This window comes from Kryptolebias marmoratus, linkage group LG19 (genome assembly GCF_001649575.2).
Source record: "Kryptolebias marmoratus isolate JLee-2015 linkage group LG19, ASM164957v2, whole genome shotgun sequence".
In the NCBI taxonomy this organism is placed as follows: Eukaryota; Metazoa; Chordata; class Actinopteri; order Cyprinodontiformes; family Rivulidae; genus Kryptolebias; species Kryptolebias marmoratus.
The window spans coordinates 21,054,562-21,071,623 of record NC_051448.1 but is presented as its reverse complement, the minus strand read 5'-3'; the positions used below and the strand labels follow the sequence as shown (position 1 = coordinate 21,071,623).

Genomic DNA, 17,062 nt, shown 5'->3' with positions numbered 1-17,062 from the left:
GCAAGCTTAGGTCCCGTTCACTCATTGGTCGTGAGTGTGGCCAGATGCAACCATAAAGAGCGAATGGTAGGAATATAAACAACAGCGTTAGCTTACCCTGCAACGTTTATGCCGTCTGTCCCCCAGCTAAAGGTGCTGTAAAGCCTGAAATCTCCAGTGTGGTGATTGGTGGTTTTGTGTGTGTGAGTGCTTCCTGGTGGGCGTCTCCTGAGCAGGTGACTGACGCCTCATCACCCCTCCTCTCACACCTGTGACGGATCAGGCTGATCAGAGTTGGAGGACTATTTAAGGCTGCAGTGTGAACCAGACCAGCGCTGGAGCATTGTTTACCATTTGGTAAAGTGCAGAGCCTGTGAGAGATTTAGCTGTGTTTTTGTGTGTACTCCCTGTTGTGATCTTAGTCTGTTTTTGTATCTGCAAACCTGTGTTCAGGATTACCCTTCCATCTGGAACCAGTCTGGTCTGCCTTCTACTGCCTGCCGCCTAATTAAGTACTCACCTGCTCAACTGAACCAACCTGCTCCTGTAACTACTGCCTCCTGGATTCCAAGACTGGTCAGTCGTCTTAAGAATCATCACCTTACCTGCACTTGGAAAGTACTCACCTCACCTGGACCTCGCTCTCTGAAACCTACACCGGACCATCGCTGGGCAAGGATCAATCTCGTCATCTCTTCCGTGTTCTGGACTCATACCTGCTCAGTAAGAACTATCACACGGAATATTACCTGTGCCATACCTGCTGTTCCTCTCGTCACCGATCCCATACTCACCTCATTTCTCCGATCCTCAGGTCCTGGCTCCGGTTCCCCTCTGTAAATATTCCTTGGCACTGTAAATAAATTCACTTCCCGTTACCTGCTGGTTTCTGCGTTTGTCTGTGGCCGAACTGCTCGCTTGGGTATATCTGAAACCTGACATCCAGTGGATAACAGCTGTCCTACTCCGCGCAACAATCACGGCATCTGGAGCCTCTCTTCCTGCCCTGCACACCCCCACACACACCCCCACCCACACACACCCGCTGAATCTTTCAGCTGATCTAAGTGAAGTGAAGTGAAGTGAAATTTATTTATATAGCACTTTTCCACAACAACGCGATTAAAAGTGCTTTACAACACAGGAAATCAAATACATATAAAAACATCATATCAAACATCATAATCAAATATACAGATACAGAAGTAAAAACATCAATCATGTATACTCTAAATGAAATATAGAATAACCTAAGTAAAATCATGAAACTAAACATATCTAAACTTGAGCTAAGACAGTCAAAATAGTAGCTAAGATAATCTAAATGAAATCATGATAAAGTTAAAGCTGAACTAAACAACAATTAGGAATCTAACAATTTAACAATATCTAAAATATGAGCTAAGATAAACTAAACAAAACTAAATGTACAGGAAGGCTAAATAAGCTAAGATAAACTGAAACATGATAATGCTAAAGTAAAGGTACAACATGGCTAACTAATTGTACCAAAAAGGCCCGCTAACAGCCAACATGAAAAATACCATACCAACTTTATTTATAAAGCACTTTAAAACAACCACAGCTGATACAAAGTGCTGTACATTAAAAGACAACATAAGAAAAAAAAAAAAAGGTTTAAAAACAAAAACATACAATTTAAAACTAGATCCTGCTGGTGTTGAAAGCCAAGTAAAATAGATGGGTTTTAAGACAAACTTTAAAAATGCTAAGATAACTAAACTAAAACATGATAATGCTAAGCTAAAGGTACCAAGAGACTAACTAACAGTACTAAGGCCCGCTAAACAGCCATCATTAGAATTACTAAGTTAACTAAACTAAGGTCGTGAAGGAGGGAAGGGAGGGAGTGTGAGTGGGGTGACAAAGATGAGGCAGAGACGGTGGAAAATGAGTATGTGTGTGTACAGATGGTGTGGTGTGTGTTGTATGTGTGTGTGTGTGTGTGTGTGTGTGTGCGCGCAGGTAGGTTCATGAATCACGTCACAGAGACCATTGTCTTTGATAATGTGATATTAATGTATATTTATCAAACAGCCCAGAGCAGATCCACAGATGTCCTTGGGAGGAGGGGGAAGGGGCAGAGCATCTTGTTTACATAAAATCTGGGGAGAAATTGAAGATAGCTGCTAAGGTCAGCCTAGGGGAGTCAAATTCACAAACAATAATTGTTTTGGGTCAGGCCAACTTGTTTTTCGTCTGCCTTGAAAGTCTTGCTGATACTTCTCAATGGCGAATCCAAACAGCCAAATTCCTGGTCCATTCCGCCTGATTCGAGTGAGCAACTTTCTCCAAGATGTAACCCATTTCAGTCCTGAGTCCCGGAACCGCAATTTAGTCTGCGGTCCTGTAAAAGGATCGCATCCAACTTGCGATTCAGCTCCCGTAACAACACAGTTTGAGTATTGACCGCCGAACCCATCAAACGAATTTGACGATAAGTCAGGTAACTGCTTAATCCAAACAGCAGAAATCCTGTTATCAAAAACCCAAATATGTAAAGATCTTCCACGTCTTCCACAGACAAAATCGATAGACAAACAATATTCCATTTCCTCCAGGAATCCATTGTGTATCCAGCGAATGATGTCTTATCTGGGCAGGCAGGCTCACCCTTGCCTAGTCTTCCCATCAAGAAAATTTGATCAATTGTGTTGAGAGACCAGCTGACCAGATCCATAGTTTATAAATTTTGGAGAATATGCAAAAGAGAGGCTCTGAAAAGAGACCAAGGCAAAAAAGGCAGAGGGGGGTGGGGGGTTTCAGGAGACAGAGAGAAAAAAAAACACGTCCGCCTTTCACCAGGAGCAGAGAAGAAAAAAGACCATTATTGACAGGGCTTGGTAGATTTGGATTCAGAACACTTAAACAACGACGAAGTTTTAAGGTTTTTATTGGAAGCAAAATGCTATTAGGATTACCTAGAGCCTGGATTGGAGCTTCGGCGTGGCAGCCGAGGATCGCCCAGACAGGTGAGTCAATGGCAGTCTCTGGGACAAAGTCTTTGGTAAAGGGGGTTAGGCAGTAATCAGAGTCCGGGGACAGGCGGGAGTTCAGAACCGGGAGATCAGATGGCAGACAAAACCAGATTAGCACTAACCAGAAGGCGAAGTCCAGAAGGAGGAAGCAAGGTCCAAAACCAGTGGGCAGAATCCGAAACAAGGTCCGACAAGGGGCAGGCGAGATTCGAGGTTCCAAGGGCAGGCAAGAGGTCGAGATTAAAGCAGGCATGAATTGAGAATTGCTTGACATCTACTAGGTTAGACCTTTCAATAATCTGGCACTGTGGGTTGTGAGCTGTGGGCTTAAATATTGGCATGGACAGGTGAAGCTGATGGCTGTGATTGCGTGGTTATGACAACGTGGGCGTGGCTTGGAACTAGGAGTCTGTGGAAATTTACTGAGGCTGTGGCATGGGAGCAGGAGGCGTGGCAGGAGCAGTGAAACTGTGACAATTATTAAGTCTTAAAGCAGTTAATTCATTTTTCACTCGCACTAGGGCCGTTAACATATCATCAACAAAGGATTCTTATTGGTAACTCAGGGTTTCAACACAAATATAACTTTACCAACTCCTAAGGATGGAAGAAATGATAAAATGATCTTTTGATCTCGAGTCTGCAGCTTTTTTATCCTCTGAAACATTAGAGTTCCAACCTGAAACATCTGGTACCTGGTAATAGGGTGAGCAGGTGGTCCTTGGAAGAGTTTGTGAGAATTAAGAGAAGCATTATTAGCATACAAGGTTCAGGAAACAAGCACAGTCTTACAATATGTATGTGGTATGTTACCTAAGAAAATGGGAGAGTTAGATAACAGAGTAATAATTGTGTTGGCATAAAATTCAAACTTACTCCAGGTGCGATATGAACAGGACAAAGTAAAGGGTCCCTTGAAGGAGGAATTAATAACTGGATGAAATTTTGTGAAACTTCTGCAACCATAAGAAGGTGGAAAGGAAGGCACAACTCTGGTGTGTGCAACAACAAGTTGGTTAAGGAGGAAGCCCTGATAGGTAAAACTCAAAATGTCTGGGAACAGATTAGAGCTGTTTCCATATGGATGTAGAATCACCAAAGGTGTGGTTGCAGCTAAAGACATGTGAGAAGAAACATAACAATCAGATTTGTTTTGTGCAATGTACTTAGCATATCTGTACCATAAGTTTAAGGTGTAGGGGGTAGAATGTTTACCTTGTAACTGAATCGTAGACAGCCATTTAACATCATGCGGGTCATGCAAGTGTAGGTTTTTTACCTGATTGGGAAAGAATAATCTCCACCACCAGAGTGACACAAATAACCAACACAAAATTGAAAACAACCAAAACAAATGTTTGTAACTAGCATTTGAAGTCGATGAGGGCATAAGTGTTGCCATGATGAAATTCTATTGCTCTTCATGTCTGTCAGTGTTGAAATAGGCGTCGCATAAAGTCTTGTCTTCTTTCATTCCTACAGTAAGTCTGTAGATATAGAATCTTGTTTCATCCTCTGCTGTTTTAAAACAACAATTGCTTGTTGCTTAGGATGTTATCCTATTCGTTGTCAGAGTTTACCTGCACTTCACACCCATTTAGTGAGATAAGTTACCTCACTGAGAAAGTTGTCCATTGTCCTCTTGACTTTCGTGCTTCTGCCGTTGTGTCCTGGACACACTGATGGCAAACCTAGATGTTTGTCGTCCTGTGGTTCTGGTACTTGTTTACAGTGACTGGCATGAATCCAAGTTGGTCTTTCTGTGACTTTGACAGCTGTTTATGTGAACACCTGAAAAGGTCCCTGCCAGCATCTGGAGTTCCAAAGCTTCCGTCTGAAGTCTTTTACCACGACCCAGTCTCCTGGCCTGATAACATGCAGCGGTGTTTCAGCAGGACCTGGTAGTGCAGGTTTCACCATCTGAAAAATTTGAGAAATCACATTTGACAGGTTTTGGCAATAAGATAACATTACATCATCCCAGATAGTAGTGGAAGGGAGGACCTTCATGTGTGGTCCCAATCCCAAGTTAGGAGGCCTGCCAAACACAATCTCAGTGGAGGTTGATTCTGTTAGGAATACCCCATCGAGGAATAATTTCTGTAAATAAAGCTTTTGTCACTGCGTGACTGTCTGCATATTTTGATGGAAAAGCTTCTATCCATTTGCTAAACATGTTAACAATAACATTCCACTTTTAGAAACTTGGTCAAGACCATGTGTCAATTTAGTAAAGTGTGGGGAAAAAAATGTTTTTGAAGACACGGTCTGCATTTCGGACCTATCTAAAGTTTTCCACACTCTTCTTTCATCAGCTGAAGCAAAAGTTTGCAGAGCCTCAATGTCAGAGAGTGGAGGGGGAGTTGGTAAGTCTGTGTGAAGCGAGTTCACTGTTAAAGGCCTCTGTGCATCAAGTTTCCCAGCTGCGTCAGCTCTGCTGTTACCCTGAGCAATCAGGTCATCTGAGTGAACGTGAGATTGACACTTGCAAACAGAAATAGCAGTAGGTAACAATATTGCATCTAACAAATCTGCAATTTGAGAGTAGTTAAGAATCCTCTTACCATCAGCCTTGAGGAATTTCCTGTGTTTTCATAAAGCTCCAAAATCATGAACAACACCAAAAACATATCTGGAGTCAGTAAAAATAGAAACAGATCTATCAGCTGCAACTTTACATGCTTCTGTTATGCCACTTTTCCACTGGCTCTACAACAGAAGCCCTGCTCTACTCTGCCCGGCTCTGCTCTATAAAAAATGCATCCTATCTCCACCGGGCCAGTCTGGTCGGTAGCAGAGGAACGCCTCCTTGTGTTGTGTGTGTGTGTTTGTGTGTGTGTTTGTGTGTGTGTGTGTGTGTGTGTGGGGGGGGGGGGGGGGGGAAGGGAGTCCGGGGGGGNTGCTGTTTTTTAAACTTATGGGGATTCTCCTGAGACTTCAGGAAGAGAGGCGCAGTGGAAGAAATGCTCCAGATGCCGTGATTGTTGCGCGGAGTAGGACAGCTGTTATCCACTGGAGATTTCAGGCTTTACAGCACCTTTAGCTGGGGGACAGACGGCATAAACGTTGCAGGGTAAGCTAACGCTGTTGTTTATATTCCTACCGTTCGCTCTTTATGCTTGCATCTGGCCACACCCACGACCAATGAGTGAACGGGAGCTAAGCTTGCACCTCCCACGAAAGCAGGGCCGCCTGGCTGGCCCTACTCCGAAGGGACCAAAAAAGCAGGGACCGGCCTCAAAAAAATGCCGGTGGAAACGCACGCAAAGCAAGCAGAGTAGAGTGGAGCCAGGACCATTAAAGCCGGTAGAAAAGGGGCAGTAGTGCTATCAGTTTAGCAGTTTTTGCAGAAAAGTGTTTAGGTATAGAGCCAGAAATGTTCATGCAGAGAACAATCAGGAAACAGCAAAGACAATAGCACGGTTAGTTCCAGTAGCGGGATCACATGATGCAGAACCCATCTACAAACAGCACCAAGTCAAGGTTAGTCAGAGGTGTATCAGTCAATGTGTACAAACCCTGCTTCAGCACAGGATCTGGATTAAGAATAGCGCAGCATTTGACAGTAATGTCCAAGAGAACTGTTGTATATCTGAGCCATCGTGCAGATGAAATATATGAGGTTTTCTGCTCTGAAAGGATAATGTCAAGTTCTTTTTCCAACTATGTAGCTTCCCCACTTGAAAGGGATGGATAAGTTATGTAGATTGTCATCGACAGGGATTTACTCGAAGGACCAGGCAGTTTTCTTAATTTTTATCCTCCATTTATTTGTGTCAAACTATGTTATGCATTTGGTCCAGTGCAGGTAAAAACCTTTAAACAAACCCAAAAGAAGAAAAATAAACAATTTCTAATCTGTATGAGAGTTTACATAAATTAATTTTACTCAAACTACAAAAGAAATAATAAACTATATAATTAATACTAAGCAAATCACTGTGACTTAAACCCACAAAGTAATTAAAGTTAACTGAACAAGTACCAAACTTAAGTTCCTTAACTTTAAACTACACTTCAAAATTAATATTTTTACATTTATTTACATTTATCTATTTTTCAATATTAATAATAAATATTTATTTTCTAAATATAAATAGCTAAAATTCTCTTAATCCAATGCTAAATTAATTAATAGTTCAATTTAGCACACAAGTCCACATCAACAACACAACGATCAATTAAGTAATAAATGAACAGCAGAAATCATCGCCACAATCCAGCGCTTCAGTTCAAGCATTAGCTTTGCTAACAAGCCGGCAACGCTGGAGGCTCGGCCGGGGAATAGAAGGCACCCTTGCAGTCTGATCTTGCAAACATTAGTTTGTATCTTACCGGCTGCCTCTCCGCCCATCTACAAACTTATCCCGCTCCACACAGGTCGATCAGGATCTCCGATTGATCGAAGAGGGGTCTCCAAACTCCTGTTCTCTTTGTTTGTTATTATTGTTTTCTTCCGCTTTCCCCTTGTCCGTCCCACTTTTAAGTCCGTGCGGAGCGCAAGTTGTTGTTGGGACAACTTGGACATTCACGTCCCTCACAACACCCTTCTTGTCGGGATTAGCACTTACAACTTTTCCCAGCATAAACTGGCCTCTAAGCGCATTTTGGTCACACAACCAGACGATGTCCCCAACAGCAACATTTCTCTGGGAAGTGTGCCACTTGCTCCTCACAAAAAGGTTGGGACCAGCCAGCTGCCTCCAACTTTTCCAGAACTTAGTAACTTCATTTTGCATAGCATTCAGTCGTTTGAATGAATGAATGTTGTTTTTTTTTTTTTTTCTTTTCCTGCTTTGACTTCACAGATAATAGAACAGAATGTGTTACCAGTAGAACTGATGTCATGCATCCATTTTCCTCATCCACAGCTTGAACAAATGTTTTTTTTGGGATCAATGTGGGGGACGTCTGAAGTGCAAGTTTTAGCTAAATGAAAGCAGATTCAGCTCACACAGACCACTGGATAGTGTTAGGAGCCTGAAGTCCTCTTCACTGAGACTCCTCAGAGGATTCTCTAAGACAGAATAGTCTGAAGTGAAATTCCTGTAGGAAGATATAATGCCCAGAAAAGATATGAACTGGCTTTTTTTTTTCACTGGTCTTGGTATGTTTTGAACTGCAGAAGCAGAGGGGAGTATATTGGCAGAGTTTATTATAGGGTAACACCTGTTGTTGTTGAGTCCTGACTATGCTATGACTTCTCACAGAATGACCTTGTTTACAGGAGGGATGTTGATTTTTCTCCTCATGAGAACCAGACTGCCTTGCTTTTTCATAACTCCTCCTTCTGGTCTAGTATTTCAATATCTTTAATATAGCTCCTGTGTTGACTTGGGGGGCCAGAGCTTTGATTCGGAGCTTCCCCATTTGGACCTGGGACTCTGATGTTATATTTTGTGCACAATATATAAACAAATTTGTTTGAGTGTTCTCATCTAACAGTGTCTGGAATTTTTTTTTTTTGCCACAACAAGGACCTTGTTTAGTTTGGCCAAGGTTTATCTTCTAAATCATACACAGTTACTAGGACTCTCTTTTTACACCACCACAGTGTTGCTAACAGTAGAAACATCTTGTCCCAAGACCATACAAAACGTACTAGTACATGCATTTATTTCACTTACAATTAAAAATTGCATTTTCTTAAGGATGGCTAAAAATTGTCTTAAAAGGGCCTCAAGCTGATGCAAAATGTTTCTGCCAGATTTCTGATGAGAATTAAAGGAAGATTTTTCCAGTTTTGCCTTATCTCCATGGGATACCTGTAAAATAATCCTAATATCCAAACATAACACTTTACACTAAGACGATAATTTTTACAAGAAAAAACATTTTTTGAATCTTTTTTTATTGTTCATAGCAGAACTGCTCTAGCTCAAATGATATGCAATTCAAATGACAGAAAGTAAATTAATGCAGTTTTGTGTTAGCAAAGTCACGATGTAATATTTTTCCAGACATAATAATTTTAAAGGCTGATCTGAACCAGCTGTAAAAGAAAGCATAAATGAATGGATTGAATGTTGAATTTGTCAGTGCAAACCAATTAAGTGTTTCGATTACAGGAACTACACTTAAATTGTTGATAAACATGATGGAAAGAAAGAAAGGAGTCCAACAGAAAAGAAACACTCCCAGAACAGTAGCCAGCGTTTTGGTGGCCTTTCTCTCCATCTTACTAACAGTTGCTCCACATTTCATCCTAGCTTGGATGCTTCGTGCTTGTCTCTGTGCAACAAAAAAAATCTTCAGGTAAATACACATCATTATGAAAATTGGGAGGTAAAATGCTAAAATGGACCCAACTGTGTTTGCTATGAATGTATCAACAAAACATTCTTGACACTTTTCTTCTAATTTTGGTATCATCACGGCAATTCCATTAAGTGCAGAAACACCCCAACTTAATGAAATCATGATGACAACAACATGACGACTGATTTTAGATTTATATGTTAATGGCTGACACACTGCATAATATCTGTCAACAGAAATACAACACAGGTGCATAATTGAACATGTGCCGAGTAATATGTCACAGCTGTCTCGTACATTACAAAATAAACTTTCATAATACATACAAGAGCTGAGAGTAAATGCCATGCTCAAAGGAAAGAATACGATCCCTACAAGCAGGTCAGTCACAGCCAGAGACAGAATGAGGAAGTTAGTAGGAGTGTGGAGCTGCTTGAAGTAAAGCACAGAGATTATTACAAGGAGGTTCCCACATACTGTGACAACAGACAAAAGAGTAAGGAAACCATATAGTGTTACACATACAGTAGAAGGAGGTGTGGTAAACTTGTATTTAAAATTGTCTATCTCGTAGCAGGGATGGAAGAGAGTCACAGTATCAGTCCTGTTGACATCCGCTTCCATAATAGTAATAATAATAATAATAATTTAAAAAGAAGAGCTAAAAATATAGAGTAAATAAATTCAGCTTTTTTTCAGATATAAAATATAAACATGCTGAACAAATTCAAAGTTCTAATAAACAAATTACTAGTGCATGGGGTACAATGAGGTAGTTAGTTGGAGTGTGGAGCAGTTTGAGGTAAAGGAGAGTGATTATTACAAAGAGTCAAAAGTGTAAGGAAACCACATAACATCCCACATACAGCAGAAGGAGTTGAGATTAGATGTAACTGATATGATTAATCTTACAGCAGGGATGTAAAGCAGTCACAGTATCAATAACATTTACAATAATTTATGTTTTCATGATGACCTAAATAATAAATGCAATTCTTATTAGAAACAGAGACAACACGACAGAGAAAATACATTCAACAAAAAGTTATTGATTCCATACACAGAATGAGCAATGATTATGTAATGTTTCTGATGAACACTCACAAGTGATCAGTTCATCAGTGTATTAGCGCTACTTTGGGCCATGAGTCTCTGAGTGCAAACCTTTTATTTCCTACACCCTACCTACTAATGTTCATTAAGAATTGGGAAACCACTGATGACCAATGATGCAACATGTATGTTTGTCAATGCATTCAACCTTTAGAGATACAGAACATTGACAACATAAATACTTGTGCTTTAGGACAATAAATTTAATACGAATACAACAGTATCATAGTAAATTATTTAACGAGTTCATAGTAAATGGATAGCTCGCAACACCCATAGCAACTGGTCTCTAATAGATCCTTTTCCCCACAGAATGCATACTTGGTGGCATGCTCACCTACAGTTATAGCATTGTTTCATTTATATTTTGAATTTTTTTCCCCAGCTCTGGGTTCTCATTTATAAAACGGGTGTACGCACAAAACAGGCATGAAGCTTGCATATGTCTCTTTCCAATCAAGTTTGTGATCTATAAAATAAACTTGACAGGAAAATGTGCCATACCATATACGCATGGCTTGTTTTGGAGATGGGAAACTGGCGACGCAGATGGTGTGATTAAAGCCACACTGCATCATGATTCCTCTCAGATATTTTATTTCACTCCATAATCAAACTTTAATCTTAGATCGACCTTATCGTAAGCATTCAAAACGGCAGTATTATTTATGCTTCCGCTAGTGAGCCATAAGTTTTCTCCCTGTCACATCCTTGGATGGTCACCAGGGTGATTTGTACCACAGATTACCACATAAGGGGGCAATGGCTGCCCCCCCCCCCCTTAGGCGCTGGCACCTAACCTACTTTCCAAACCCTCCAGAGTGCAGAAGAGGCGCACTTTAAGAGCAGCCGACAGAGAAAATCAGTCATAGGGTGGAAAGTCGAGGTTTGCGGATCTTAATGAAACTTTTCACACATGCATATTTAGGTATAAAATGGCACATTCCAAAGTATTTTTTAAAAATATTACTTTGGTTGCCATGAAAACAAGCTAGTCTGAAAAATTGCCTAAATCAGCATTTTTGGTGTCTCAGACGGTCGGATTTTTAGCACTTTTCATGTGCAAATTAGAGACAGATTTGCTAGACCTATATATTAATGATACATATCATTGAAATCTGGAAGCTTTATATTTTCAAAAGAGGTGTTACATATGTATGTACTCGTTAAGTGTAAAAGCACCAATCGCGTTTTAGAAGACTAACTTTATTCAAATTTTGCAAATTTGGAAAATCCAAAAAAATGACAATTTTTCTTGCTCTACTGCCAGAGTTTGGACCAAGGTAGGCCATTTTGCTGGCATAAATATGAAAGATGGATTCCTAAACCACACATTTATGTAAAAAAAATTTGATTGACCCATACCCATGGAAAATCTGTGAACAATTCAGTATTACCCTAAATTCCAATATTGGTAAAATATGAAGAAACTGTAAAAATGGCTTTTTTGAAAAGATCTTCCAGAATGTTCGGATCAACCCATCATCTTGTCATCATATATCATTTGTAGAGTGACCCATGAAAAAAATAAAAAAAGTTATTGCAATTCTATAGCAATACCAATATGTGGCATAGGTCTACACTCAATTTTTATTATCAGGGAACAAAAATTTTACAAAAACTGTAAAAATGGTTTAATTTACACACTCCACAGTTAGTGCTGCCAAGGTGAGACACTAACAAGTAACTACCACCTAAATTTCAAATAAACCTATACAAATCAATAGTATCTAGTGATAACTGCATGATAACTCACAAACTATTGAAATATGGACACTTGCACGTGCACGATGACTGTAGGTCACAATGACAAAGTCAAGAGCAAGTCGCCATGCTGCGGTTCATGGTTTACAAAACAGGAATATATGTATAAACAATTGTACGGGTGGATTGCAGATGACTGTGAACATTGCGTTTGCAATCGTTCAGTGGCAAAACAGTTTCAGATTCTGTTGAACTGCTACCACACTCGATGGGTGGAAAAAGTCCTGGGATCACGGCAAATGAGCATCTCATTGTGCCGAGTCCACAGATACTTATCTGTGGGTGAGTCCAAATGAATCTGATTCTGAAACAAGAAGAGTCTAATCAATCATGACAACTGGTCTCGAGAAAGAACGTATTCCACATTGTAGCTCAAGTTTTTCTTATGCAACCACAATAACTGTTACATGAAAAACGGTTGTAAATCAACTATATGAAGCAATCATTTCAGTATAATTTAGTAAATATACTTACGATAATACTTTGAGTCAATTGAAAGTCGTTTTCTATGGTTGAAACCCCCAGTGCATACGCTGTTGTTATGACAACACGTGGTAAATGTTTCGTTGAACCGTTTCAACGACAAAAATCACTCTAGAATGCATCAAATTCTCAAGTTTCTGCCCCCTTTTTGGGGGCATTTTCAAAAAGGTCAATTACATTTTTTTTTTTTTTTTTTACACATAAGAAAATACACTATTTTTCTTAATATCTATTGAATATGAAGTCCCCGATTAGGTCCAAACTCCGACAATTTAATTTTTAATGAAGCGTGTTTTTTAACTAATTTGAGAGCTCGAAATAGGGCTTTATTTTAAAAATTTGTATTTCATAAAATATCAGTTCCAAAGGCACAGAATGTTCAAAAACACAAAGAAGAGATATGTTTCTTCACAAAAGTGTTTAAAAAATATTTTTAATGTATATATAGTATTTTTTTCTATGCATTGAAAAGTGCCATTTTTGGTCTTATTAACTTGCTGAATTTGAGGCGCATTTGGCCCCAAAACACATAGCTGGATACCATGGCAACCACTTAATATTATGCCAAAATATTTTGGGAAAGATTTCCACTAGCCAAGTACTATTCACACACCCAGTTTCATTAAAATCCATGCGATGTCACATTCCATGTGTTTTGCAATATGACTGATTTTCTCTGTCAGCTGTTTTTAATACTGTTCACTCGTGCACGCTCCCTTGTGGGGGCGCGACTGATCAAATTTAGGCCGACCATCACTTTTCAGCATGACACCTGTCATCCTTCTTTCAAAAGTGTCAATTCAGGTACAACCTTACCCACACCTGTGGCTGACATGCTCTGGCGATGGCAGGTTAGTGTTGGGATAAACTACCTTTACCTCCCCGAGTTGGTTGTTGGGAAAGACCTTTAGGAGACGTTACCTTAAAGTTTAACACATTTATTTAAACACCATTAGTCAATATTCATACAGTCATAAAACCAGATGCATCTGGGAGACAATGGGAATGACATACACATCACCTTGAAAACTTGTCAAGCCATCACCCCAGGATTGTCTGAAGAGACAAAGTATGTTCATCTGGTTTTATTGCTAGGCCCCACTTCCTCCAGAGAGTGGATCACTGCCTTCCTTCTCTGGAGGTCAGATATAATGAATCAGCAGAGAAATGATGACAAACAATTGACTATAAATGACAAGAATTAGTCGGCGGACCCGGTAGTTCAGCCACAACACAGGAGTGAAAGATTAACACGTCTTTATTTTTTGACAACCCGAGAGCGATAAGTAGCCGTAGGGTCCCCGGTCGTCGTTCTGGGGAGAGAAAGGACAGCTCAGAAGTCCGTACTCGAACCAGGAAGTAATTACAAGAAGCGAGAGTTCCACTAACCTGGGAGAATGTGAGACGAGAGGAGGAATGCAGCACTCGTAGAATGATCGCCGAGAACAGTCCAGGAGCGGGGACCACTGCAGACGGCAGGTAGGTCGTTGGGGAAAAGGCAAGCTCGAGGTCGGACGGGCGGGGGTCAAAACCAGGAGATCCGAGGGCCAAGTACGAAGCCGGGGGGCAGGCGAGGGGTCCAAGTCCAGGGCACAGGCAGGGGTCGATGTCCAGTAATCCAAGATCTGGCTAGAGTCCGACGAGGGTGAAGCGAAGGGGTGAATCCAAGAAACGTGAAGGGGGTCAAAACCTGAGCGGACTGTCCGAAGATGCTTGAGAATTACTCGCTGGTGGGCTTTCATAATCTGGCACTGAAAGAGAGCTGAGGAAGAGTATATATAGGGCGAGGCCCAGGTGCAGGAAGTGAAATCAGGAAAGGGGCGCAGGTGACAAGCATGAACATGATTACAATTGTGACATGGCAAGAGGCAGGCAAACGTGATCATTACAATAAAGGCTGAGCTAACAAGGAAGTGGAAACAGCTGAGTGATTACCAACAAAGGATAGGTGCAAATGGGCATGGCAGGCTGTCTGGAAAACTGAGCTGAGGGCACAGGAAACGAATGAGAAAACTTATCACATAGAACATGACAGAATCACAGGAGTGACAACACCACACCGATTACATAGAAACACAATAACCATGAAACCAGACAGAGCCACAAGAACATATTATAAAGAAAACACAAGGAACAAATAAAACACAAGGATCGCAAGCATGAAAATCAAATACAGGAAAATGGCTGAAAAAAAACAAATCCTGACAGAAAATTTATTATGTTTAAATTTTATTTCATTTCACCTTTAACATGTGTTGCCACCATAAAATTCTAAATTACCTTACTTTTTTCCAAGAATGATTTAAATTCTATTTCATTCTATTGTGAATTTAATTTGGATTTATGAGATTTGCAATGGTATCCTATGGTACGTAGGTGCTGCAGAGCAGTGACAGCGAATCTCTCGTTTTGTTGAGCAGTCCTTAACAGTGCCCTCTCAGTCTGTCTCCAAATGTGTCGACAACGATGAAGGTGGGCTTGGATGGATGGAACCAGGCTCTCGGACTCATGGTTGGGAAAAAGTGGTGGGTTATATCCTAAGGAGACCTCAAAAGGTGAATAACCAGTGGCTGATGAGGTATGGCAATTATGCTCATAATCAACCCAAGGTAAATGTTTACACCAAGTGGAGGGGTTATTGTTTATAACACACCTGAGTGAGGACTCCAATTCCTGTTTGCACCTCTCGGTCTGACCGTTGGACTGTGGGTGGTAGCCAGAGGAAAGGCGTACCTTGGCTCCTAGTGCATTGCAAAATGCCTTCCAGACCTGCGATGAGAACTGAGGACCCCAATCTGACACAATATCCAGGGGAATGCCATGGTAACGGAACACATAGGAAACTAGGAGTTGAGCGGTCTCGAAGGCAGTAGGGAGTTGAGTTAATGGGATTAAGCGCGCTGCTTTGGAGAACCTGTCGATGATGGTCAGAATGACTGTGTTACCCTCGGATGGTGGTAATCGGGTGACGAAATAGAGAGCTATGTGGGACCAGGGACGAGCAGGTGTGGGTAAGGGCCGAAGAAGTCCCGCAGGGGGTTGGTTACTTCCCTTGTTCTGAGCACAGGTAGGGCAAGCTGAAACAAAGTCTTTGATATCTGCGTTCATGGTGGGCCACCAGAAGTGCCTCTTGGTGAACGCGAGCATGCGTGAAATGCCTGGATGACAGATAAAGCAATGGTTATGCGTCCAATCCAACACTTTGCTTATAATAGTTTTTGGTATGAAACATACCGAGAGGACCGGTGCCTGGGTCTGGATCTGTCTGCTGGGCTAGAGTGATGGTATTCTCGATGGTTTCCCAAAAAACAGGTGGTGGGAATGAGACTAGTCTCCGCCTTGGAAACCTCGGAGGAAGTAAACTGTCTGGATAGTGCGTCAGATTTAGTGTTTCTGGTTCCAGGCCTGTAGGTTATTGAGAAGTTGAACCAAGCGAAGAACAATGACCACCGAGCCTGACGGGGGTTAAGCCTCTTGGCGTTTTGTAGGTATAGTAGGTTCTTGTGATCAGTCCAAATCACAAAAGGAAGCTCCGACCCCTCCAACCAGTGTCTCCACTCTTCCAGAGCCAATTTGATAGCTAACAGTTCACGATCGCCAACATCACAATTTCTGTCAGCAGGTGTGAGAGAAGAAAGCGCAAGGGTGAATCTTATTGTCAGTCTCGGACCTCTGAGAAAGGATAGCTCCTACTTCGGAGTCAGAAGCATCTACCTCGACGACAAACTGTTTTACAGGGTCTGGGTGAGACAGGATAGGTGCCAAGGTAAAAAGTCTCTTTAATTCCCTGAATGATCAATCTGCTTCAGGAGTCCAGTTGAACGGAACGAAAGTAGAGGTGAGTCTGTTTCACTTCTCGGCCTTAACGAACAATTTATTCTCCAAGAGACGTTGGAGAACAAACATGGAGTTTGTGCTGCTGCAGGTCACTAGAGTAAATGAGAATATCATCTAGATATACAAAAACGAAATTGTTGAGAAAGTCGCGAAGGACTTCATTAATGAGGGCTTGGAAAACTGCCGGGGCGTTCCTTAGGCCGAAAGGCATGACGAGATACTCGAAGTGTCCCAAAGGGGTCTTAAAGGCGGTCTTCCACTCATCCCCCTCTCTAATCCTAACCAGGTGGTATGCATTACGTAAATCTAGCTTAGAAAATACGGTAGCGGAGTGTAATTGGGTGTGGACTGAGTCGATGAGTGGCAAGAAGTACTTGTTTTTAATAGTTATCTGGTTTAAACCACGATAATCGATACAGGGTCTGAGAGTCTTATCCTTTTTACTTACAAAAAAAACCCTGCCCCTAAGGGTGACGTGGACGGACGAATGATGAATGAAGATAAGGACTCCTCAATGTAGTTTTTCATGGCCTCCCTCTCAGGCCCCGAGATGTTAAAGAGGTGACTGGAGGGAAGCAGAGCCCCGGGTAAAAGCTCGATGGAACAATCTTAAGGCCTATGGGCGGGGG

General features: G+C 41.3%; 1 protein-coding gene across 2 annotated transcripts in view; it reads right to left on the bottom strand.

Annotated features, from left to right (window-relative positions):
* Nucleotides 1-17,062, bottom strand: part of LOC112451401 — an 80,742-nt gene that overhangs the window by 9,425 nt on the left and 54,255 nt on the right. Inside the window, exons 5-6 of one of the 2 annotated variants that reach the window (XR_003040219.2) lie at nucleotides 7,314-14,358; nucleotides 4,593-4,898 (exon numbers count right to left, since the gene is read on the bottom strand). The gene's annotated coding sequence lies outside the window, so the exon portion shown is untranslated. Of the gene's footprint in view, nucleotides 1-4,592; nucleotides 4,899-7,313; nucleotides 14,359-17,062 lie in introns of those variants that run through there. The other variant, XR_005234466.1, reaches the window with a different exon arrangement.